Source organism: Ursus americanus, chromosome 5, assembly GCF_024610735.1.
Source record: "Ursus americanus isolate L20-20 chromosome 5, mUrsAme1.1.p, whole genome shotgun sequence".
Lineage (NCBI taxonomy): Eukaryota > Metazoa > Chordata > Mammalia > Carnivora > Ursidae > Ursus > Ursus americanus.
This window is the reverse complement of record NC_142131.1, coordinates 73201664-73224643: the sequence shown is the minus strand read 5'-3', so window position 1 is coordinate 73224643 and position 22980 is coordinate 73201664. Positions and strand designations below refer to the sequence as shown.

The window sequence follows — 22980 nt, the reverse complement described above, 5'->3', positions numbered from 1 at the left end:
TTGACCATGCCACACCTTCCCTCTCGGCCTTTCTAGCCCAGCCTCCTCTGCTTTGGGAGGGCTGCAACCCTCCACCTGGCACCTCTTCCCGCCCTGGATGATGCTGGAGCTGTAGGCTGCGCCCCCCGGGCTCTGGGTGGTCTCCCCTCTGCACCTGCATTGTCCGGCCGAGCGAGCGAGGGGCCAGCCGTCCTTGGTGGGCATCACTCTGCCTGGAGCCCTGAGGCCGTGGCACCCCTGTACAGATCACACTAGAGGCTAGGTTGTCCTGAGAATGGTATTTTCAGCAGTGGGACTGGCCATGAAACTTAAGAAAAGAAGCCTGCCATCCATCTCCGGCAGGGAGGGCACAGGACAGGCCAATAGACTGGTCACCAGCCAGCCCGAGTGGCCATCTGCTACGATCAAATCATTTCTCCTTGGAACATGGTGACACTTCACCGTAAAAAGGGAACTGAACCAGTTGGGGACATCAACTTGGGCCCATTCCAGCTCTGGTAATAAAAAGTTCCATTTCCCTGGGAAGGTTTTGCAGTGACAGCAAAAGAGCTACTGCCAGGCGCCCCCAAACCCTCTCATTTCTCCTCGCGTCCCCAGGCAGATGCTCTTATATCCTGCCATTTATATGCTTCTTTGTGAGGGAGTCAGACCTAAATGAGCCCCACAGTCTGCTTGGAAGATTTATTTCGCAATAGAAAATGCATGACCTCCTCTCCCCAAACTACCTTCAATCCTACCTCACAGGAGTCCCCTTTAACTCTTGACCTGGACGTTTACCATTCCTGGGCAAGCTCTGTGTTTTCTCTCTTCCTTCTAAGACCACATCATGTCTACGTGGAGATCATCTTCTCCAATGTTTCAGTTTCCCAAATGCATCCATTCTTAAGGTTGAGCACAAATGCTACCTCCTCCACGAAGCCTTGGCTGAGACCCAGTGCTCCTGCTGCCCACCCAGAGGGGATCTTCTTTTCTAGATTTCCCTAGAATTCCCCTATTGGGGGTACCCTATTTTAGGGGTCCCATTTGTATCAGCACCATTAAATGGTTGTCTAGCTACATAGTACTGTGGTTAAGTATGTGGCTACTGGAGGCAGATTTTCTGGGTGCAAACCTGGGCTTAGCTATTTACTGTGTGACGTTGGGCAAATTGTTTAAACTGTCTGTGCATTAGTTTCTCTATTTGTGAGATGGGGATAATAACTACCACTTATGACTGCTGTGCAAATTAAATGAGCAAATCTATGTCGAGTATGTGGAACTGGGACTAGCAATGCTCAAGAAAGGTGGTTGTGTTTATTACTACTACTACTACTATTATTATTATTATGGCAGGGGTCCATCTTATCTATCTACCACATAGTGTTTTGCATATTGATGCATGTTTACTTATAAATAAATAGATGGCCAATGGATCCGTAAGACTACCATTCTTTTCAAATTGATCCCATTTTCCTCCATTCATTTTGAGTTACAGGGGACTTGATCAAACTGATTTAGACTTTACATGATATTGTTAACACACTTCATAAATATAATACATCAGATGATCATTCTTTCTACTTCAGCACGTCCTCTCATGCCGTCACTGCCCAGAGGCAATATCGAGATGCTCTTGGCGGCATTGTGTGGAGGTGGCAAAAAGCCAGTCCTGGCCCTCTCCGCATCCATAGCTCAAATCAAGCCTTTTAGCAATAGATGAATAATAAACAAATCAGGGTTCCTGGGTGGCTCAGTCTGTTAAGCATCTGACTCTTGATTTCTTCTAAGGTCATGATCTCAGGGTCCTGCGATGGAGAGAGCCCTGCATGGGGCTCCTTGCTCAGCAGGGAGTCTGCTTGAGATTATCTCTCCCTCTCTCTCTGCTCCTCTCCCAGCTCATGCGTGTGCTCTCTCTAAATAAATAAATAAAATCTTAAAAATAAACAAATCACTGGTGGCCTAGGCCTCTCTTGAAGTGCCTGGCATCTTGCGATATGGTTTGGCCCACCATGCAGAGACCGGCCCAGTAAGGCCAGAGGTGGGTTCTAGAAGTAGAAGTTAGTGATTCAGATACACCCCAGTTCTAGGAGGGGCCTTGGGGAAGCCATGGGATTTTTGTCATAGACCTGGTGTGAACTCTCAAATTTGGGAGGTGTCTCTACACAAGTATTGGTATCCATAGTCCTGGCCTGAGGATCATTTGTAAAAGGCCCTAGTGGACTTGGCTAAAACTGGGTTCTGCTGGCTCTTGTCCTACCTCTCTTTGGAATTCTAGAGCACGTGAGAGAAATATGGGGCTGGGAAAGAATGGGGAGAAAGGAGTCGGGGGCATAAAGAGAGGGAGAGAGAGAATATGAATGAATTACCAGGGAGAAGAAGGAGAGATTTCAATGTTGCAGTCTTTTTCCACTGTTGCTACCATGAATGAAACAACAATGCAACTTGCCTAAAATATCGATCCCCTGAGGGAACGTGAGGACCGCATGCACCCAGGGAAGACAAGGCACGTCGTCCTGGCCCCAGGAGGCCAGTCTGCAGGGACAGAGAAGATGCACCAGCCCCGTGGACATGGACCATGGAAGTATCATGGCCGCCAAGCGATATGGAAGCATTCAGAGTTCTTCTTGTCTTTTTGATGAAAAATTTGCAATTTTTACACTGTAGCAGAGCAAATGGAACTGTGACTTACGATTCGCAATTTATGTCGTTTGACACTTCTATCTTGTTTCTCACTGGCTCGGAGCTTTACTGCGCTCAGCTTTCATGGAGAGAAGCTGCAGAGGCAAGGGGAGGCACTGTGCCCACTCCAACCTTGAAGTCATGTTTATGGCAGATGTTTCTTTATTTATTTAAATACATTCACTGGACCAAAAAAGTCTTCGCGGAGCAGAGTGGGAGTCCCGAGCTGCTTACAGAACTAGGCGGAAAAGACCAGGTGGGCTCAGGGATCTGATGGGAACAGGAAGAAGAGGATGTCTTGAATAAATTATCAGAGTCCAAATCCGGCCCAGCGATAGCTCAGATGTGATTGTGATGCAGTGTAAATTTCTGCATTTTGTGATGTATTCGACCTCCGTTAACAAGCACCAGAAAATACGATTCGAACCCCATGCGGGGATGACTGTCTCCAGGAGGGGGATCCAAATAGAGCCCAGAGCATCGGCGAGCCACCCTGGGGGCTTCATTTAGTCCCTTTCAAGCTGGTAAATACAGCAGATTTCTGTTGAAAGCAAATATGATTACAATGGTTTAAATAATTTAAAGGCCAAATAAAATCTTTGCAGAGTTGGTTGAGGTGTTAAGCACAAATGTCTCATGAGCAATTAATTTCAGTCCAGATCAAAGTGGTTGCAGGGAAGCCTCCTCACCTGCCCTGCGGGGGGGGGGGGGTGTGTGGGGGGGTGCACACGTGCACCTTCCCAGGGTTTCTGGAGATGATGAGGCCACTGCCACATGACTTCTCTTCCTGCACAGGACGGTGGAAAGGTAATTGTGTCAGGAGCTGAGCTGTGTGGCAGCCTGAATGTTCCATGCAGAACGAACCTCCCTGGCCAGGCCCTTTGCTCCCGGTGAGAAAGTCAAGGTTGGCTTGGACTCACTTTGTACTGGGAGCTGCCCTCCCACAAGCTGTAGGCCCTAGATTGTGTGTGTGTGGGGGGGGGGGAGCGTTTGCCAAATCCCACACCATGGCCTGAGGTCATCCCAAATAATATTCCCTCTGAAGGCCCCAAAGCTTTTCATCAGACAGGCAGGGGCCCCTTCCTTCCCTGAGTACTATCACCGGGAACCCTCTCTGTGCTTCGCTTAGGCACACAGCACAGCCCAGAGGAGACCCCCGTACCCCCATGACCACCTCGCCCCTCACCCAGCTGCAACTAACTAATAATCCTCAGGTGGGGTCAGACAGCCATTTAAAGAGTAGCCAACCTGTTTCCTACTCATTGGATGACAGACTCAGTGAGTGCAACATGGAGGGGCATCTGATCCTATCTCCCCGCATTTTAAAGGAATTTGCCCTTGGACCTAGGAACCCCACTTCCAGGCACCCATGATACACAGAGTTACCTTTGAGTATATTCAGTGTATGCAGAAGGCTGTTCTCTGTGATATTACACTAGCCAAAGGTGAGCATCAACCCAAGTATATACTAATAGGGCACAGGTTAAAGAAATAATGGCACATCTGTGCAACAGAATACCATGCCACTATTAAAAAATAAGGTAAATTTGCATGAATTGGTGTGGAAAGATCCCGAGGCTATATTGGCAGATATATATATTGGCAGAACGGTGTATGTTGTATACTGCTTTCTGTAGCCGTGTTTCTCAAAGCTTTCTTCATTATCACCCCCCTAAGAAACCTTTAGAGACGTTTTTTTCCTGATTGCCACCCCCATGAAATTTTAATAGCATGTATATCTGTATCTATGCCGCCTGTCTATTGTATATTTGTGATGTATCCATAAAAGGGGGAAGAATTTTTCGCTTCCTAAAATCCATTTTCACCCCCTTGGGGGTGGTATCACCCCCATTGAGAATGCCTGTTCAGTAAGAAAGTGAGAAAGTAAGTATATTATGTAACACCTTGGAAGGCTACATAAGAAACTAATAAAAAGCGTTGCCTGCAAGGAAGGGAAGGAATGGGGAGATGTGGGCAAAGGTGTGATCAAGATTCCCCCGTGTCGGGGCACCTGGCTGGTTATGTCGGTAGACCATGTGACTCTTGGGCTTGCGGTCCTGAGTTCAAGCCCCAGCTTGGGTGGAGACGACTTAAAGAAAATAAAATTAACTTAAAAAGATTTCCCCCTGTTTTCACTTTTCTATTATTTTTGTTTCTGGACTATGCAAATATATTGCCTATTGAAAACAATGCAATCAAAAGACCTACAAGTTTATTTTTTCCTAAAGCAAAACAAACGGGAAAACCGAGGACGTCTGAGGAACGGCCAAACAAAACAAACAAGCAAGCAAAACCTGCACGCTGTTGACACTCTTCCCTAAACCGAGTGGGGGCCCTGCTCTGGCTGGAGGCCACCCTTCCTGCCACACCGCATGACCCCACGGGCCCTCTGGTCCTCAACAAGAGTCTTTTGTCCTCCCCGGTATATTTCTCGGCAAAAGGAAACCAAGAGTATACTCTGCACCCTTATAAGGGCTGTTTGGGCTCGGGCTCGCTTTGAGGATTGCAGCTTCTACTTGAAAACCATCGGGCTGTTTCCAAGCCCGGGGAAGTGCGCGCGCCAGAGGATGCGAAACGCAGGAGGAAATCACCCGTGCCCTCTCTTCCTCCCACGGCACATGCAGGCCCTCTCAGGGACGGAACAGGATGGGGCCACGGAGCCCTGGTGGGGAGAGGTGCAGGGGCAGAGACCCTGGGCCCAGTAGGTTCTCTCGGTCAACTAGAGCCAGAGCGTGTTTCCTCCTCCCGCAGGGAGCCCTCCCGAGGAAGAAAGGCCATGCTTAAGGTTGATTAGTAGACCAGAAATTCCATTGTGGAATTAACAAAACAAAACAAAACAAAGCAAAACATCGGGCTCCCACTTCGATGTATCAGCAACTTTAATGTGATTGTGTAATGAGGCAAGATGATAAATAAGATATGCATGATTGCGCCCTCTCCTTCGCTTAAATATCCCACACGGCAGTGCCTATTTGGCATGAATGGTCTGTCTTTGAATGAGTTTTGTTTTTTAAATGCTCCAGAAAGTGACCTGGGGAGGACGGAGTTAGTACATTGGGGTCAAGTCCTGGTTGTGCCCCAAAGCCTCAACATCCCCGTCTGTTGAATGGGTATAATAATAGCTACCATGTGGACAAGCCAATGCTGTTGTAAAGGGTGAATGATTTGATATAAGAAACGTTCCCCCAAGAGTAGGATACTTTCACTGTCAACATTGTTACTTCTAGAAGAGGGAGGGAGGAAGGGAGGGAGTCTTGCTTTTCAGACCTCAGGAGAGGACACTCAACCAACTTGAACTGAATTGAAATATCTCTGTGTCCTTTGAGGGAGACTCTTAAAACACATATTCCCCCTTCTTTACTGTGGATTCACTTTTCACCTTCTTCAGAATGTGGAAGCCACTTGTGCGGGTGTGTGTATAAAATGGCAGCCTTGAGGCTGGATTTTATGCCCTCTTGCCACTATTTCCCTTTGGGGCCTCAGGTTTGTCACTGAACTTAGTTTTCTCTCCCCTTTCCATCTCTAGGTGTTTCTCTTTGAAAGTCACGCTGCGAAACGCAGTGTGTATCGGAAGCCGAGCCGCATTTCCTTCTTCTGGGCCTCGTGAAGTCTGGGCTCTGGACCGTAAATGCCTGGTCCTCAGCGACACTTCCGTCACAGTGAGTTCCCACGGCCCCCATCCTACTAACCTGGCTTCTTATCTGGGTTCTAGTAGAATCTGAACTTGACATTTTTAAAACAATGTATTTATTATTTAAGATCTTTATTAACATGGGCTTGCTGCTTGTTGACCCTTTTGAAAAATCAAATCGTAAACGTCTATTACAAATTAAAAATGAGGTTCTTAGAAATCTCAGTTTGACTAGATACAAAACATTTAAAAACCTCTAAAGATGGGGCGCCTGGGTGGCACAGCAGTTAAGCGTCTGCCTTCGGCTCAGGGCGTGATCCCGGCGTTCTGGGATCCAGCCCCACATCAGGCTCCTCTGCTGGGAGCCTGCTTCTTCCTCTCCCACTCCCCCTGCTTGTGTTCCCTCTCTCGCTGGCTGTCTCTATCTCTGTCGAATAAATAAATAAAATCTTTAAAAAAACAAACAAACAAAAACAAAAAACAAAAAAACACCTCTAAAGATGTATTGAGAAAAACCAGGCTTTAAAAAAAAACGAAACAAAACAGAAAAACAACCAAAAACCCCCCCATGTGTGTCATTCCCATTTAGCAACGTCTTTAGGTGAAAATAATACAGACCCATCCTGCAGAGGTAATGCAGGTCGTGCTGGTTATCTGGTCAGTGGGCAAAAAGCCAGCGCTGAAGGTCTTCAGCTCCACTCTTTTGTTCATTTCTTGTTGCTGGAATTTTATATTCGTTTTTGGTGGATGCCTAAACCAGGTGGCGGGAGAGATGGTAAGCTGGCGTGTCCTCAGCCCGGCCCTGCTCAGCCTGGGAGCCAAGTGTCAGCCTGTGGTTGGCTGCTTTTGTCCCTGTGCCATCTAGCGATTTCGGGTTTTCTGGGCATCTGTGTGGGTAACGGAAGTTGTGTGGGTACCGACCTTGAGGTGGCTGCTGACCTTGGGTCTCATCTCCTTGCCTTCTTCACTGCCGTCCTCTCTATGCTGTCTTTGGCGAGCCGAAACCCCTGTGGAATGGTGGTCTGGAACCCCGAGGCATGTTCTGTCTTGGGGGTCTACCTTGCTCTCCTGCACCCTGCTTGTCAGCCCCCCGCCACCCTTCTCCCCGCACGGGAGGGTTGGAAGGCTGTGGTCCACGCTCACAGACTCCTGCAGGCAGGAAGCTGGGGGCCTGCAGGGATTGATGGGGGGGGGGGGGCTGGGCGCTGTTGGCACTGAGCTTGGGGAGCTCTGCCGATCGATCCCCCATTCTTTAACCCCACTCTCACTGTTCTGGTAGTTCTGCTTGTGATGGCAGGGAGGCCCCGGGCGAGGGGGACAGTCCGTGATGCCTACAGCATGCTGTGTTACTGTCTTGCACCGGAGCTCCCCCGGGGCCCGCAGTCCTGGCCGTCCCGGCAGCCTTCTCTCCTTCACCAACGTCCAGTTCAGTGTCTCCACCTCCTACACTGAGAAGGTACTTCCTGGGGTTCTTCCTTATGGCTGTCTGGTGTACAAACACCTCTTCCTTGGTGTCCTTCTTGGTTTTTGCAACCATATTCGTTTCTTACAAGAAACCATTTGACTGTTCCCCAAGCCTTCGCTGCATTGACCTTGACCCAGCAGGCAGGTGCCTTGGACAAGTGAGTCCTCAGCTGCTGCTGCCCGGCGCTTTGCGTTGCCTTGTGGAGGGAGGGCAGGCAGCTGCGGGGTCTGGCCCGGTGGCTTGTCCTCACAGGGACGGTGACGGGGGCGGGTGGCCACAGCTGCAGCCCCTCTTGGGTGTGATGGTAATGAGGCTGGTGGCAGTGGCAGTGGGGCGGCGCGGGGCTCTCTGAGCGTTCTTATTTTAAATTAAAGGGAAAAAATATGCTTATTGTAGAAAACAGTTATAAAATAAACATAAAATGTATGCAAAAAAAAAATAGGCATTGCTTGTAATCCCATTACTTAGAAATATGGAATATTAACATCTAGGAGTATAGACATCTATGTATTTATTTGTATATATGCATATGTGTGTGTCGACGTACACCCATATATACATATAGAAAGAAAGAGGAATAAATACAGATGAATGCATATGTATGTGTGTACATATATATTTATATGTGTGTGTATTTTGGTTTATGTAGTTGGGTTTGTTTTTACTTTTTTTTTTTTTGAAAAGGTGGTTTTATTGAAGCATGGGGTCAGCACCCATGGGCCTAAAGAGCTGTTCTGTGTTTACTTTTATACACAAATGATGTACACACTATGAATACTGGTATGTGATCTGCTTTATGCATTTTAAAGATGTTGATAATAGGGCGCCTGGGTGGCTCGGTTCGTTAAGTGTCTGCCTTCAGCTTGGGTCATGATCCCGGGGTCCTGGGATCAAGCCCCATGTCTGGCTCCCTGCTCAGCAGGGAGTCGGCTTCTCCTTCTACCTCTGCCCCTTCCTCTGCTTGTGCCTCTCTCTCTCAATCTCTCTCAAATAAATAAAATCTTAAAAATAAATAAAAATTTTGATAATATATTGCAAATAGCCCTCCAAATTAATAAACATATTTCTTTTTTAAAAAATATTTATTTATTTTGTTAGAGTGAGAGCAAGAGGGGGGAGGGGCAGAGGGAAAGGGAGAGAGAGAATCCCAACCAGACTCCCTGCTGAGTGAAGAGCCAGATGCAGGCTCCATCCCATGACCCTGAGATTAACACCTCAGCTGAAGTCAAGTGTCGGACGCTTAACCAACTGAGCCACCCAGGCACCAGCTTTTAACTTTCTGCTTTTCTAATGAAGTCGTACATTTTCCTATGTTTTTCTTCTTTTGCACCATGCTTAACACTGTCCTTTGCCCACTTTTTCAAAGACGGTATTTGTTATTTTCCTATTGATTTATAAGATCCATTTATATATATGTAATTTTTTAAAAGTAGGAGCATGGAGCCCAACATGGGACTTGAACTCACAACCCTGAGATAAGTCAGACCTGCGCAGAGAGCAAGAGTCGGACACTTCCCTGAGGGAGACAGGTGTCCCCATAAGATCCCTTTGTTCTTAACAGATATTACTTGCCCAACCTAGTACTTAGCATTGGCTGCCCTTGCTGACATCTCTGTGTTCTTCACGGTCTAAGTACCACTAACAAACTCATTTTGCTCAACTCCATTCAAAAAGATAATGAACTGAGGGGCACCTGGGTGGCACAGCAGTTAAGCGCCTGCCTTCGGCTCAGGGCGTGATCCCGGCGTTCTGGGATCGAGCCCCACATCAGGCTCCTCCGCTATGAGCCTGCTTCTTCCTCTCCCACTCCCCCTGCTTGTGTTCCCTCTCTCGCTGGCTGTCTCTATCTCTGTCAAATAAATAAATAAATCTTAAAAAAAAAAAAAGATAATGAACTGAAAAGCCAGTTATTTCCCCACCATGTTATCCAAAGTATTATTCGTGTTGTTTATTGGGTTCTGCTTCTCCACTGCCACTCAATCAGAAATTTCATTTTCCCCAGCCAGCTAAAGCAAGGTCATTCCTGCCTGTAAAGTTCCAGGGAGGTCGTTCCCATTTCTCAAGTTCTAGCTTAGACATCTCTTCCTCCAGGAAGTTTCTCTGATTTCTCCATCTTTCATTGCCCTCCTTTTACCCTTTCTTTGAACTCTGGAAGAACTTAATGTCTCTCCCACACATTTCATAGTTTAGCTAAATATTCTTTTATATCATTAGTATATATGTGTGTCTATATATGCATGTCTACATGTCTACATACGCATATTTCATTGATTGGTGAAGGATTTCTAATAGTCCTTCTAAATGTTCTTTACAGCCTGGGCAGAAATGACTAGTCATTAATGATTGGCTAATTCACTGATTAAGAAAGACCCTGAGCAATATTCCTGTGCTCGAAAGCAACACTGGAATACATAAGACTATTGATGGTCCCCAACAATGAGGGATTTTCCCCCTGTGTTTTCTTGTGAACCATATATGGTATCCTAGTAAACCTCAGAGCAATATACTCAAAGAGGAGGTTGAATAAGCTCTCCTAATTGCCATCTGGTTGAGCTCCGTGTTGTGTGTGCTTCCCAGGGAAGCGCGTGAACCTGGGTAGCTCTCCGTGTTTGTAATACTTGGGAGGAGGAGCTGTAGAAAGCTTGCCACTTCACCGGTTAGGAGTGTTCGTGGGGCTTAGAGGGGAATTAATAACCCACTAGCAAAACAACCCTTTCTCTTGCTGGTATTGACCCACTCTGGAATGCGAAAGTATAGCAGCTTATTATAATTACGCCTTTGAATCTTGGCTGTTTCCGAGAAGGGATGAGGGGAGGAAGGTCCCATCCTACCACCGAATCAAAGAGGAACATCTGCAGCATTTGGAGGACTGACTTTAGGAGGAGACCCCGGAGATCCCGATCTGAAGCCTGATTCTGCAGATGGGGGGCTCCGAGCAATCTTAACTTTCTCGTTCGTCAGCTTGAGTGCCTACAGTGGGGAAAAGAGTCGATGTGTCTGGTAATTTCCAGAGCTGTGACAGGAGGTATTCTCCCGTAAGAGTAATGAAGCTTCATAATGGTGTCAGTAACTTATTATTTCAGTAGAGTAATTCTGTGGTGAAACTGTTGGGATTATTTGTTTTCAGAGAAGCTCCAAATGCCTGAAGGCTATGATTCTTCCCATGTGGCTGCATGAGGCAAATGTGGGTGCCATCCCACCAGCTCTCGTTTCAGATTCCACAGCGAACAAGCATGGGTCCCTTGTTCCAGACTAGAATCGGTGCTCATGGAGGGGCCAGAATTATTGTTCGGATGGGTAGATTCCACATTCCAGAGAGAGGAAATCCCCTCTTCTTCCTAGAGCCAGCTGCTCTGGATGGCAGCCTGGGCCCCGTGAACTCCCGGGCATTGCTCAACAGCCTTGGCCTTGGCCGGAGCCCAGGGGCTGCTGGGGTTGATGGTGTGGATGCCCTGCAGAAGTGCTTTCTTACAGGGGAGACAGAGCAGGGTAGGCCCTGGCTGCATTGGCCCCACTGAAAACTACCGTCTAAAATTTGACCCAAAGGTTATAAGTGGAACATTTCACATACAAATGCAGATTTCCTGCTTCTCTGGAAAGATCAGCCTATCCGACAGCAGCGGCATCGAACTCAGTGTCTGATGACCACACGCTTGTGGGTAGAGTTTGCTCTCCCTTTTGCCTCTGCCCCCACTTAACCTCTCCAGCACTTGGCATGCCCAGCAGACTACAGACCTGATAAAAGTGGGTTCCCAAGGTCAGGAGGGCTACTGCTGTCCCGCCCCCCAGGCCCCTCTTCAGACAGAGCTGGGAGCAGAGCGCACTGTGTAAAAGAGATGGGGGATTGGTGCGGAAAGTTGTTTCCTGCACTTGCCCCTTCCTCTAGAGAAGCGGGTCACAGTGAGGATGCTCTGAATTGCCAAGAAGTGAGGATGGAGAGGACTCGGGATTTTCTCTGTTTCATGTGAGTCCTTCGGGAATGGCGTGGACCTGAAGCTTTTCTTCCTAGCCAAGCTCTTCCCAAGGGGAGAAGCAGCACAGCCAGGATGCTAGGGGGTAGGGTGGGGGGGGGGGACCCTGGGATCTCACTGGAGCATAGCTTCCAGCACTCCCCGCCTCTATGGGGAGCCCCACTGGTTTTCCAGAACCTCAGTACTCCATCTGCAGAGACAGGAGGAGAGGCAATCCCGGGGCACTTTTGTGCCTCTGTGGCCTGCAACCCCACCCCCCTCCACCCCGTAACCTCCCCACCACCACCCCCTTCTGAGATTCTGAGACTCTTGTTGTTGTCTGTCTGTTGTCTGGTTTGGGTTTTGGTTTTGCACTGGAGATATTTAGCATCTAAACACATCCTGATGCTGTTTTCAGGCAGCCCTTAAGCCTTCTGGATTCTGCTGTTTCCTTGTTTCTTCTGGCTCCCTTGCCCCTTCTGCTAGGTCTTGTTTACCTCCAGGGGGTATTCTTTCTTTTAAGTCAGGATTATGTAACACACTCAGCTCGGTGCGAAGTGTGGCATTCTTTTCCTGGGGCTAGTCAGCTGCAAATCGCACAGAGGTTCTGGTCTTTTGCACATTGTGCTCTGCCTCGAGAAAGCCCCTGTCGGCATCCAGTTGGTATCTACTCCTGGGGGTAAGTGAGTATCGTATCCACCCTTTGAGACACCTGCTTGATGATGGAGAAGGGCCAGGAAGGATGAGGCTGAGGTGGGCAACTGTAAAGAGGGAGAAAGTGCTTCCAGCTTCTAAGCAGCAAAGTACCAATTCGAGAGCCACACCTCGGACTCTGTATGCCACGGAAGCTCCAGGCAGGGGACACAGCCCATGGAGGTCTGAGGAGCAAAGGGCCCCCACTTTCAGAGAGGCAGAACCCAGATTTCTCTTCCTGGAGCAACAGTTCTTAACTGGTTTTGGATCATGGATCTCTCAAGAAACAAGAAAGCTCCGGGCCCCATAGAATCCCAATAGAGACAGATAGGGAGGGAATCAATAGGGATTCTTAGTGCCGTGTGCTGTGTAGACGAGACACGGACACGTTCGAGAAGTTCACAGACTCACTGACACCCAGCCAAAGGCCTGCTGGGAGTCTGGAGCCCAAGAAAAATTTCTGATTGGAACTTTCATTGGAAGACAGCCCAAAGCCCTGATGAGCAAGCAACTCTCCACCCACCCGCCAAGCGGAACCCAGGGGCTGTTTGGGGGATCATGTGGAGAGAACTCCCTTCCTCCCAGCAATATTCAATATTCTAGAATAACAATATTCGAATACTGGAAAGGCAAAGCCAAGTGTGTCGTTTGCCAGGCACATGGCACCTTCTCTGCTGGCCCTAGACCCTTGTCCTGGAGACAGGAGGCAAAGGCTGAGCCCCAGGGCTGTGGCTTTGTGCAGAGACGATTCAGCAAGGCTGGGAGGACATGATTAGATCCCCCAGGATTTATTAATTAGAAAGTCATTCTGGCAGCACTGACTCTGACTGTGGCCTGTGATAACAGGGGTCCCTTGTGCCCTCGAAGTGGGTGTCTTTGAGCTGATTTATTGCGCAGACTGTGGGGAGTCACTGGCTCCCCTCTGCTAGCAGGGAACAGAAGGCTTCCTGGCGTAAGGTTGGATACATTGCTTTCGCCGTGGCAGGACGCGTTCGTGGACCCAGACCAAATCCCTCGGCAGTGTTACTGGTGGTGGCCTTGGCTCTGAGCTGTCTATCAAGCACCTGGCCAGAGGCGTGGGGCCTGGCCAGCCAGAGCGGGCACTGTGCAAGCAGCAAGAGGGGGGTCCGCAGGCCTAGCCCTGGCCTTTGGGGTTATATTCCCTAACTTACAGACAAGGGACCCAAGATTCAGAGAAGGTGGGGGAATTGATGTTTATGAGGCAAAGGTGTGACTTCTGGGGAGCCCTGGTTTGGGGTCCAAAGGACCCAGATTCAAATCAGAGCCCTGCCACGGGCTTACAGGTTTGCCTCTTTTCATTTTTTAGGACATTCCGAGCCCAAGTTTCCTTATGAAATGTTTAAAATGGGAATAATACAATATATGGGACTGATATAAAAATTAAATGAGAACACAAGGGAGTTGTTGAATCCTAGTGGAAATCCTGGCTATCATCTATGGAAACCCTGTGTGCCATGTTGTGTTTTTCCTTTGCTTGTGTACCACTCACGCAGTGACACCTCTTCATAGCCATATTCCATTAACGATGACCCAAAGTGAGGTTGATGGGATATTGACAGGACATTTCCCAGTGTCCTCACACTGAGAAGACCTGCCCTCATTTCTTTTATTCCTATGTTACTTTATTTTATTTTATTTTTTGTAAGATTTTATTTATTTATTCGACAGAGATAGAGACAGCCAGCGAGAGAGGGAACACAAGCAGGGGGAGTGGGAGAGAAAGAAGCAGGCTCATAGCGGAGGAGCCTGATGTGGGGCTCGATCCCGTAACGCCGGGATCACGCCCTGAGCCGAAGGCAGACGCTTTAACCGCTGTGCCACCCAGGCGCCCCTATTCCTATGTTACTTTAAATAACATGAACCCAAAGGGTGCTTTCCATTCTCATTCCTTGGGCAAAGCAGTTGGGGCCCATTCCCGGGATCTCCTGGGTTACTCTCAGGTACCAGTTGGTGGATCATTTAATACCAAGGCAGACAGAGCAGAGCTGAGGGTTTCACATTTCCAAAATCAGCATTATTTCTTTGAACTCAGAACCCTCCATGAGAGCCTCTTCCAACCCTGTTCTATGGGTTTCCTGCTATCTATTTTACCTCTCACACACCCACTGGAACTGGCTGAATCCAGCTCCACATCTTGGCTACTTGACTGTACACACATGCTTGTGTCCGACAGGATCCGTAGTGCCCAGTGAGGATGCTGTTTCCTCCTGCCGTCCATGGCCTTCCTCACTGGCACAGCACCTTCCCAGAAAGAATTCCTGACACCAAGATATCTCTCCTCCTACAGCTGGAAGGAACCTCTCTCCCTCAGAAACCCCCTAGCACTTGTCTGTGTCTGTCATAGACCACTCATCCCTTTCTACTTTGAAGACCATTCACTCACTCTGATCCACCCGGCTTACCACCTCTTCTCATAGATATCCTTGAAGACAAATTCCCTTGATTCATTCTTGTCACCCCACGATACCAAACATGGTGCCTTTCACATATTTTCAAATGAGTTAGTGAATTAAATAGACAGATTAAAACCTTTAAGTATGGAATAAAATGGTAGAACTAGCTTGAATTATTGAAAAGTTAGAATATATTTGGAGTAATGTAGTCCTATTATTTTCAAGTATATATCTTCAACTAGGCTAATCCAGTCTTTCTTCATCTATATCTTTAGGGAACCTATTTCAATGAATAATTAAATTGTTATTAATATTCTATCAATTATTTACATGTACTTGGTGCTTCTGAAATAGTTCTCAGGTCTTTGGAAAGAGATTCTTCTCCATATTTTACCATTTCTCCCCTGAAATCTAGTTTTATTAAATTATTGTTCATAACTCATGCATAGATATATTTCAGCCCAATTCCTGTCTGAAGGACCAAAATACATTCTGGGAGAATCACCTGTCCTGGGACATGCTCCATGAAAACAATATATTTTGTCATCTAATAATTTTAGGAACTATTTTATTCTGTTCCTTACTCTTGAAGATTCCCAGCTTCTAGTTCTCCACAGAAATGCTATATTATCAGTAGGCTTCTGCTTTACTTCAGTAGCCATTTCTTGGAGCCTCTAACGGGTGTCCAGAACCCAGGTGAGGTGCTGGGAGTACATGGAGACTAGGAGACTGTCCCTGACCCTGTCCTCAAGACATTACCTGAAAACAAATCATAACAAGGCAGGATGATGAGGGCAGTGGCAATATGGCGGCAGCTCACAGAAATAATCCCCTCTATCATTGGCATCCACCACCCAGAGGGAGGGGGGTCACTTCCCAAGCCCACTCCCCAACTCTATGCCGCTTCCCCCATGGTGGGGGACAGACAGAGGTCTCCCCTGATGCTCAACTTCACTCTCCACCACCTTCCCCATGCCCATCTCCTGCCACAAGCAAGCTTTAGAGGGTTTCACACCCTCCCCACCCTTTCCACTGGGTGATTTTAGGTTAAATCACATGAAATTGCCGACGGTCAACAATTTGGTGCCTAAAAATAACAATTTCATATGTTTCAACTCAACACTTCTTTCTTCCTTGGCCTCTGTGACCTTCCTTTGGGGCAGGGGCCGAAGAGGAATTTACATAAGAGGAAGCAAAAGGACTGTCCCATTTGGGGTCCTGTCACTGCACCTCTCTCAATCCTTGAGAGGGAATGTTTTCCACAGCTCTGATCTCTGACTTGCAGTTACCTCTAAATACTCAGAGCTCATTCACTCAGAATTACAAGTGGCCACTTCCTAGAGAGACCCCAGGGCACACCCCACCCTCTTTCCTGAGATACAGCCCTGCATATCTCACTTGCAGAGGGGAAAGGCGTGTGAGGGCTGTGTCCCACCTGTAATGGCCCTTCACCGGGGAGCAAGAATGCGCACGGGAGTGTGAATGGACTTGTACGCCCTCACCAACTTCCAGTGACACGGCTGCGGGCCTGCCCCTCATCACCCTGAAGGGCGCCATCTTCCTCTTTGTACGACTCCCTCAGACCAACGACTGTCAGGCTGAGGGCAAATCTCCCTGCAAAGACAGAAAACAGGCACAGAGAAGTAAAACAGCCATCCAGCAGAGTGGCCAAGAGCCTCGCTCAAAGCCAAAGTTCAAAAATTATCAGCCTGGATTTTTTAAAAAATGAAAACAGAGAATGAGTTAAAAACCAGCTCTCTTGCTGGTAATGGTCTAATGATCATGTTATCGGGTGTCTGCTGCCCACAATGCGAAGTGTGGGGTCCCGGGGGGACAAAGGGAGTCTGGGATGCCTCACCCTGGGCAGGGGGTGAGGATGAGTTCCATAACCAAGGAGAGAAATCATGTTTGATACATCAGGATGCGTTTTTGGCTTCAATGACCTGAGGAATAAAATATTCCCATATACGTCGTGGTCACATTTTATGCCACGGATGCTTTTTTGAAGATCTTGCATAATTCAAAACAAACTTTCCCATAGCAATAAATGTGAAGTCAGGGGATGTGTTCTAGGAGAGCATAAATCTGTAATTACTATGTTGTCTTTTGGCTTTACCGCTGCGTTTCCCCCCAGCATTATCTGTAATATTTTGCAGAGCCTTTCCCCATATTAATAGCACGTCAGCGTGCGTGCATGGGTTTTGCTGTGGCATTTTACCACATCTAACTTCCCTTGCACAGATTTCGATGTGGGGGATCTTTTTATCAGCCTCAGCACGAGCACCCCCATTGAGGGATCTATCAGATGACAGCAAATTATACCAGTGAAGATTAATACCAGCAAAATGGTCACCAAGATGCTAACCAAACTCTTTTGATTCATGTAAATAAGAAGGTTCACAGATTACAGGTCTTGAGAAAGGATGGCAGGCATTTCTGTGGCCTGGCACACTGGAAAAACAGAAATGGTTTCCCAGGACCTCTGCCTGGTCTTGAAATTATGCAATTCTTGATGAATTTTTTTTTAATTTTAGAGGATTCATATTACGTTTTTTTAAAGATTTTATTGATTTATTTTTCAGAGAGAGAGAGAGGGCACAAGCAGGGGGAGCGGCAGGCAGAGGGAGAAGCTGGCTTCCCACTGAGCAAGGAGCCTGATGTAGGACTTGAACCCAGGACCCTGAGATCATGACCTGAACCGAAGGCAGACGCTTCACTGACTGAGCTGCCCAGGCGCCCCTTGGAGGATTCATATTAATTCTAATGTCATGTGTTGCATGAGACTGTCAAGTCAATACTGTTTTCTGTCACATGGTTCAGATTGGCTGTGTGTATGTCGTAATAACTAAATGGGGTCCCATGGGCCTGACAACCTAAGGTGAAACTCCCGAGCAGATTGAGGGGAGGTGACGGGGAGGCAGGGGGGTTGCTGCAGGGTAGGCTGGATCCAGGAGACAGCTGGTAGCAGTGAGTGGGCGCGAGTTCTCCAGCCCAACTGTCCTGCCCTGCCTGTGGCTCTTCTCCGCCATCACGGAAATGCAAGGTCACTACAGTCTCTTCTACCCCCACAGGAAAATGCGCCGGGAGGATACTCAGGTAGGTGGATCCCCTGATTAGTTCTAGAGCAGTGGTTGTCCAAGTGCGGTCCCTGAGCAGCAACACCCACCGCACCTGGAGGTCTTGTTGCCATGTAGTTTCTGATCCAGTCCCACTGGGTAGGGCCTGGGCTTCTGCATTCCCGTAAGCTCCCGTAAGCCCGTCTGCTTCCATACCTTTTCTCCCACTTACAAGTGCCTAAAATCCACCCTTCCTAGATGGCGAGGGGAAAGGTTCAGCGCAGTCCAAGTGCCGGTATCAGTGATGATTTCCTCCACGGGATGGAACGACTGGTGAGTTGCAAAGAACTCTCCCTTCTGCTGGTGGGCAGGGTGATGAGTGCCCCGACTCTGACCAGGGAGAGAGGACAGAGAAAGGAGTCTGGGGAAGCCAGAATCACTTGGATGATTTGATCGCTCCCAGTAGGACCTGGCGCATCGGCATCAACCTCCAGCTTCCAGCCTCCAGCCTCCAGCCTCCCAGCGTGTCTCAGGTTCCCCGCTGCGTTTGTTATTTAATACGTCTGACTTCATAGAAAGGAGCTTTGTTTAGTGGGGGAAGGGGAGTAATTGAGGCATCGAGGTATATGATATAGACCTTGCCCTCCGGGAACGTGATGCAATTTTTAACTGTTTCCAGAACAAGACTTAAGCAGCCCAACGCCGTGCAGGAACCCCTGGGATTCGTTTCCAAGTTTCTGAAGTACTTTTTTATTCTGGATAGAGACGCTGAAAATCCTGGGGGAACATGCTCGGCTTCTGCAGAAGCCACAGGCCCGTTACGTGTCGGAATACATTCAGCTTCTTGGGGACATGACATGACAACGAATTTTCACATAAAATTTGTCTTGGTGAGCACACACAGGCCAGCGGGCAATATGCAATCGCTGTGCGTGGGATTACTGAGATTTCTTTTTCTTCCTTAAACATTCCTTTTCCTGTGGTTTTAATGATGCTTCTACAATAAGACATTCATTTTAGGAGGCCAAAGCGTCTCTGAACTGTTTCTATTGTGCATTGTATTGGTAGGGAGAGAATAAGCTCATTATTCTCGTACAGTCAGGAGAGTGGGAAGTGATTAAACCTTTTGATAAGAAGATAAATGATAGGAAATCCCTGTGAAAGCCCGCACGGCCCGAGTCAGGGTTTCCACACTGAGCTAACACAAAGCCTTCCTTCTGTGCGGGGCGCCCTGGGCAGCCTCATCCTTCCAGCTGTGGTCCCACATTGGCTGTGACGCTCTAAAAGACCCACACCTGGGGCAGCAGTGTTTCCTGAGAGCAGGACCCCAGGCGTGGCCAGGCCCCCGGTTCTGTGCGCCTGTGATATACCTCTGTTCAGTGCATGCGTCCCTGGTGCTTTATGCTTCCAGATGCCCCAAACTGGGTCTCGCTGGTACCGTCTAGCACGCGCGAGCTCTTGAAAATAGCTGTCAGATGGGTGGACTGGACAGACAGATGGATGCACGGGTGGAAGTTTATCTAGCTTGAAAGAGGCCATCATTGAGTGCGTGGCCCTACGTCAGACTTCTGTACGGACAGGTCATTGACAGACCCATTGATAGCGTAAGTCACTCACCACTCGGAGGTGTAAACTTTTCCTTGGGGGAAGTCAAGGGAAGCCCACCGTTCTCAGGAGTTTTGTGGGCACACAATGACTTACTTCAAAAAATGCACTGATCGGGGCACCGGGGTGGCTCAGTCAGTTCAGCGTCCGACTCTTCATCTCAGCTCGGGTCTTCATGTCGGGGTTGTGAGTTGAAGCCTCCGTTGACCTCCACCCTGGGCATGGAGCCTACTTTAAAGAAATAATACATAAAAGTAAATAAATAATAAGCCAAAATACAATAAAATACAATACAATACAATACAAATGCATTGACCATGGACAATTTGCCCACATCAGACACCGTAATGCACGTTCTGTGCACCTGGCCCTCTAGCTCCCAACTTTCTCTCCCTCCCTCCCGGGTCCTGGCAGAGCAGGTCTGCACTTCTTCCAATCTGGGGGCTGAGTAGGAGCCGGGGGTCAGTAGGAGATGATAGAAATACTGATCTGCTCGTATCCGAGCCCACCTCCCCACTGTTTCTGCGCCTCCGCGTTTCAAGTAAAGTCCGACATCCTTAGTGTGAGTGGCCAGCCCACGACCAGCATGAAGCCGCTCATGTCATTGAAACTTCTGAAGTTTTGTGGAGCAGGGATACGATTTTTAAAAATTGAATTGGCATTTCTCTGGAGGGGGAAGAAAAAAAGCTTCCCCTTTTTTTATGTACAAGTAAATAAATCAAACCAAAAAAAAAACAAAAACAAAAACCCAAAAAACCAAAAAACACCAAACTTCACTTTTGTCACCCTATTTATGCTGTTATTCTCTTGTCTGACAAATGAGCAACTTTGTCACTTCCACGAGCCGTATTCAGCTCTGTGCTTTTGGAATTAATTGTGGCAGGTTGACGGAACTCCAGAGAACGTCCAAGAATACATCTGACTCTCTTGCGCATTCATGCTTACGTCTCGCTCCTGTGAAAGCAATGGTTCTCTGTAATCCTGAATCAGGAGTTTATCAAATTAGAGCTTTCTCTCATGTCAGACTAAATTAGAGCACCAATTATTATCTTGAACAATACTAATAAAATGAGGCCAATGATTCCATTTGCTGTCTGTATATGAAATGATTTTGTTTACACGGGTTTATTTTTAGCCAGTCCTTTACCTAGGCATGCAGGATAAATTGAATTTCTAGATGGCAAACTTCCCCTATTCATCCTGGATGAGAAACTATAAAAAGAGGGACATGGCAATAAATGAAAATCTTTGGTTTAGGAATCGAAAGATGTACGTTTGAATCCTGGCCTCGCTATTTACTTATAGGCTCTGTGTCCAGAGTGGTCACCTCTTGCTTTTGCGTGCGTGTCAGCCACAACCCTGTCTTCAAGGAACAGCAGCTTTTTCCCGCTCACGCACCATGCTGTCCCTGGGGCTGATCCCGCAGCCCTGCCCTAGGCAGTATGTGGGCAAGGCCAGGGCATTCAGAGTCATGATGATTAGCTCAAGACTGCACGTGCCGTTTAAGCCAGGTCAATGAAATTCAAGCTGCAACTTTTACTGAAACCTACTGAGTCTCTTTTCATTTTTGCTGGGGTTCCTCAGTTGATAGACGACAAGGCTAGAGCCTCTAGTGGTTATTTGCCACGCAGAGGAAAGCGAATGCATTGCCAAGAAGTGGAGAAAGATGTATTGGGAAAACATGAATTGAACACCTGGATACAGCCATACCTGCACGAATAATGCCTGGACTTTTCAGATACTTGAGCTAGTAAATGTTCCCTCCCCCTTTGTCTTTTTATTTTCCCTTCTTTCTGCCTGTCCTTCCCTCCTTCTTTCTTCCCTCCCTCCCTCCCTCCTTCCCACCTTCCCTTCCTCCCTCCCTCTCTCCCTTCCTTCCTTCCTTCCTTCCTTCCTTCCTTCCTTCCATTTCTGACTTGGTTTGTTCTTTGCACCAAAAGAACAGTCACCTCTGTGGGCTTTAGTATATAATTGATGAAGGAAAATGAAATGCGATTCCTTTTATCGAACAGTATTTATGACTCAAATAGGCATTTTAGAGGCAATGGAGCACTTTTGGAAGTGCATTCACTCTGCCTCACACACGAAATATTCAGGGACCGAAAAGAGGCAGCGCATCTTCAAATCTTTCCAAGCTCTGCATCCCAGGAGCGGTGGCCTTGCGGTCATCAGGAACCACTTCTGACGTCCAGCGGGGCTGGTGAATGGACCGACTGCTCTGACCAGGTGAGACCTGTTCCAGAGAGAGCAAGCTCAGTCCTCGCTGGTGCACTGCAGTCCCCCAAAAGCGGGTACTGGCCTACTGAATGAGCTGAACGCTGGGGGGATACAGGTACAAAACAGTTTTACTTGTTCTCACTCTTGACCCCTCAAATCCCTTTTGGGGACCACTTTTTGCCCACCTGTGGGATGAACACTTGGACATACTCCATGACTTGTCCTGTCATTTACAGACAATGAAACGTCTTCCAGTCACTCCAAGTTTTAGGAATACTTTCATTTTCATAATTAAAATACACAGTGTGCTGTAACAATGAAACTCAAACTTACCTCAAAAGTGACATCTTTCCCCTCCTCCCAGCTTGGGTCTGATGGGCAGGGGAGGGAGGATGCTGGCTTCTTCCCTGGTCTCCCCCTGCCTGGTCCATCCTTCCTCCTCCTCTTCCTCACTTTGTGGGACTGCTGGTGGCTCCTCAGGGGCTTGGAGATGGTGGTGGGAGGAGAGGTAGGGTGGGAAAGTAAGATTTGGCTGGCATCCTGCCCCACGTTGCTGCCTCCTGTTTCGACGGGTTCCCCCCAGGTGCCTTTCTGTTGTTTTTTTGTGGGTGACATTCTCTTCTGGGGAGGCTTCATCTGCAACCGGTGGTCATTACCTTCTTTCCTTCAGGCTCTGACCATACAGCAATCTGCTGGCCCTGTGAGGTCCCATTTCCCTCCAGGTGTCCCAAAGGGGTCGGGTCTGCCAAGCCCCTTCCCTTCCTGGGGTCCCATGTTGAATCCGTGGGACACCGCCGTTGTGGACATGCAGGCGGCCCCCTCTCCTTCTCTGCTCTGCCACCAGGCCCCCTGGCAAGCCTCTGCCTCTGGACTTCTCGAGGTGTGAGTCTGACCCGGCCTCTGTCCCCAACATAACCCCAGGGGACACGGGTCAGACCCTCCAAGGGATTTTTTGGAAGCCTGCCTCAGCTGGATTGAAAAGAGGCAAGTCTTACCTCTCTTTCTCAACCCCAGAGTAGGCGGGAGGACCTGTGGGGCTCCACATGCCCTCGCCTGTCTTTAAAGAAAGTCTGGAAGCTTCCAAACCTCAACCCTTTGGGACCCCCCAGGCAGACTTTGGCAAGAGGACAAATCTTCACGGTGGTCTGCCTGCCCAAGTGGTCTGGCACCCTACTTTGGATTGGGGCTTTCTTGGCTCCTGGTTTCACTGATATTCTCAGCTTCTAGAGCTTCGACCAAGACGGAGTCATACCCAGTCCCATTTTAGCATCCTACTCCCTGCCTCGGGGTC

General features: G+C 48.2%; 1 long non-coding RNA gene and 1 pseudogene across 1 annotated transcript in view; one reads left to right on the top strand and one right to left on the bottom strand.

Annotated features, from left to right (window-relative positions):
• LOC123790438 (uncharacterized) overlaps window positions 1-22980 on the top strand; it is a 55518-nt gene that overhangs the window by 23331 nt on the left and 9207 nt on the right. The window contains exons 5-6 of the long non-coding RNA XR_015724601.1: window positions 6185-6317; window positions 17394-22673. This is a non-coding gene — a long non-coding RNA (uncharacterized LOC123790438). The remainder of the gene's footprint in view (window positions 1-6184; window positions 6318-17393; window positions 22674-22980) is intronic.
• On the bottom strand, window positions 7041-16368 carry LOC123790552 (Y-box-binding protein 1 pseudogene; annotated as a pseudogene).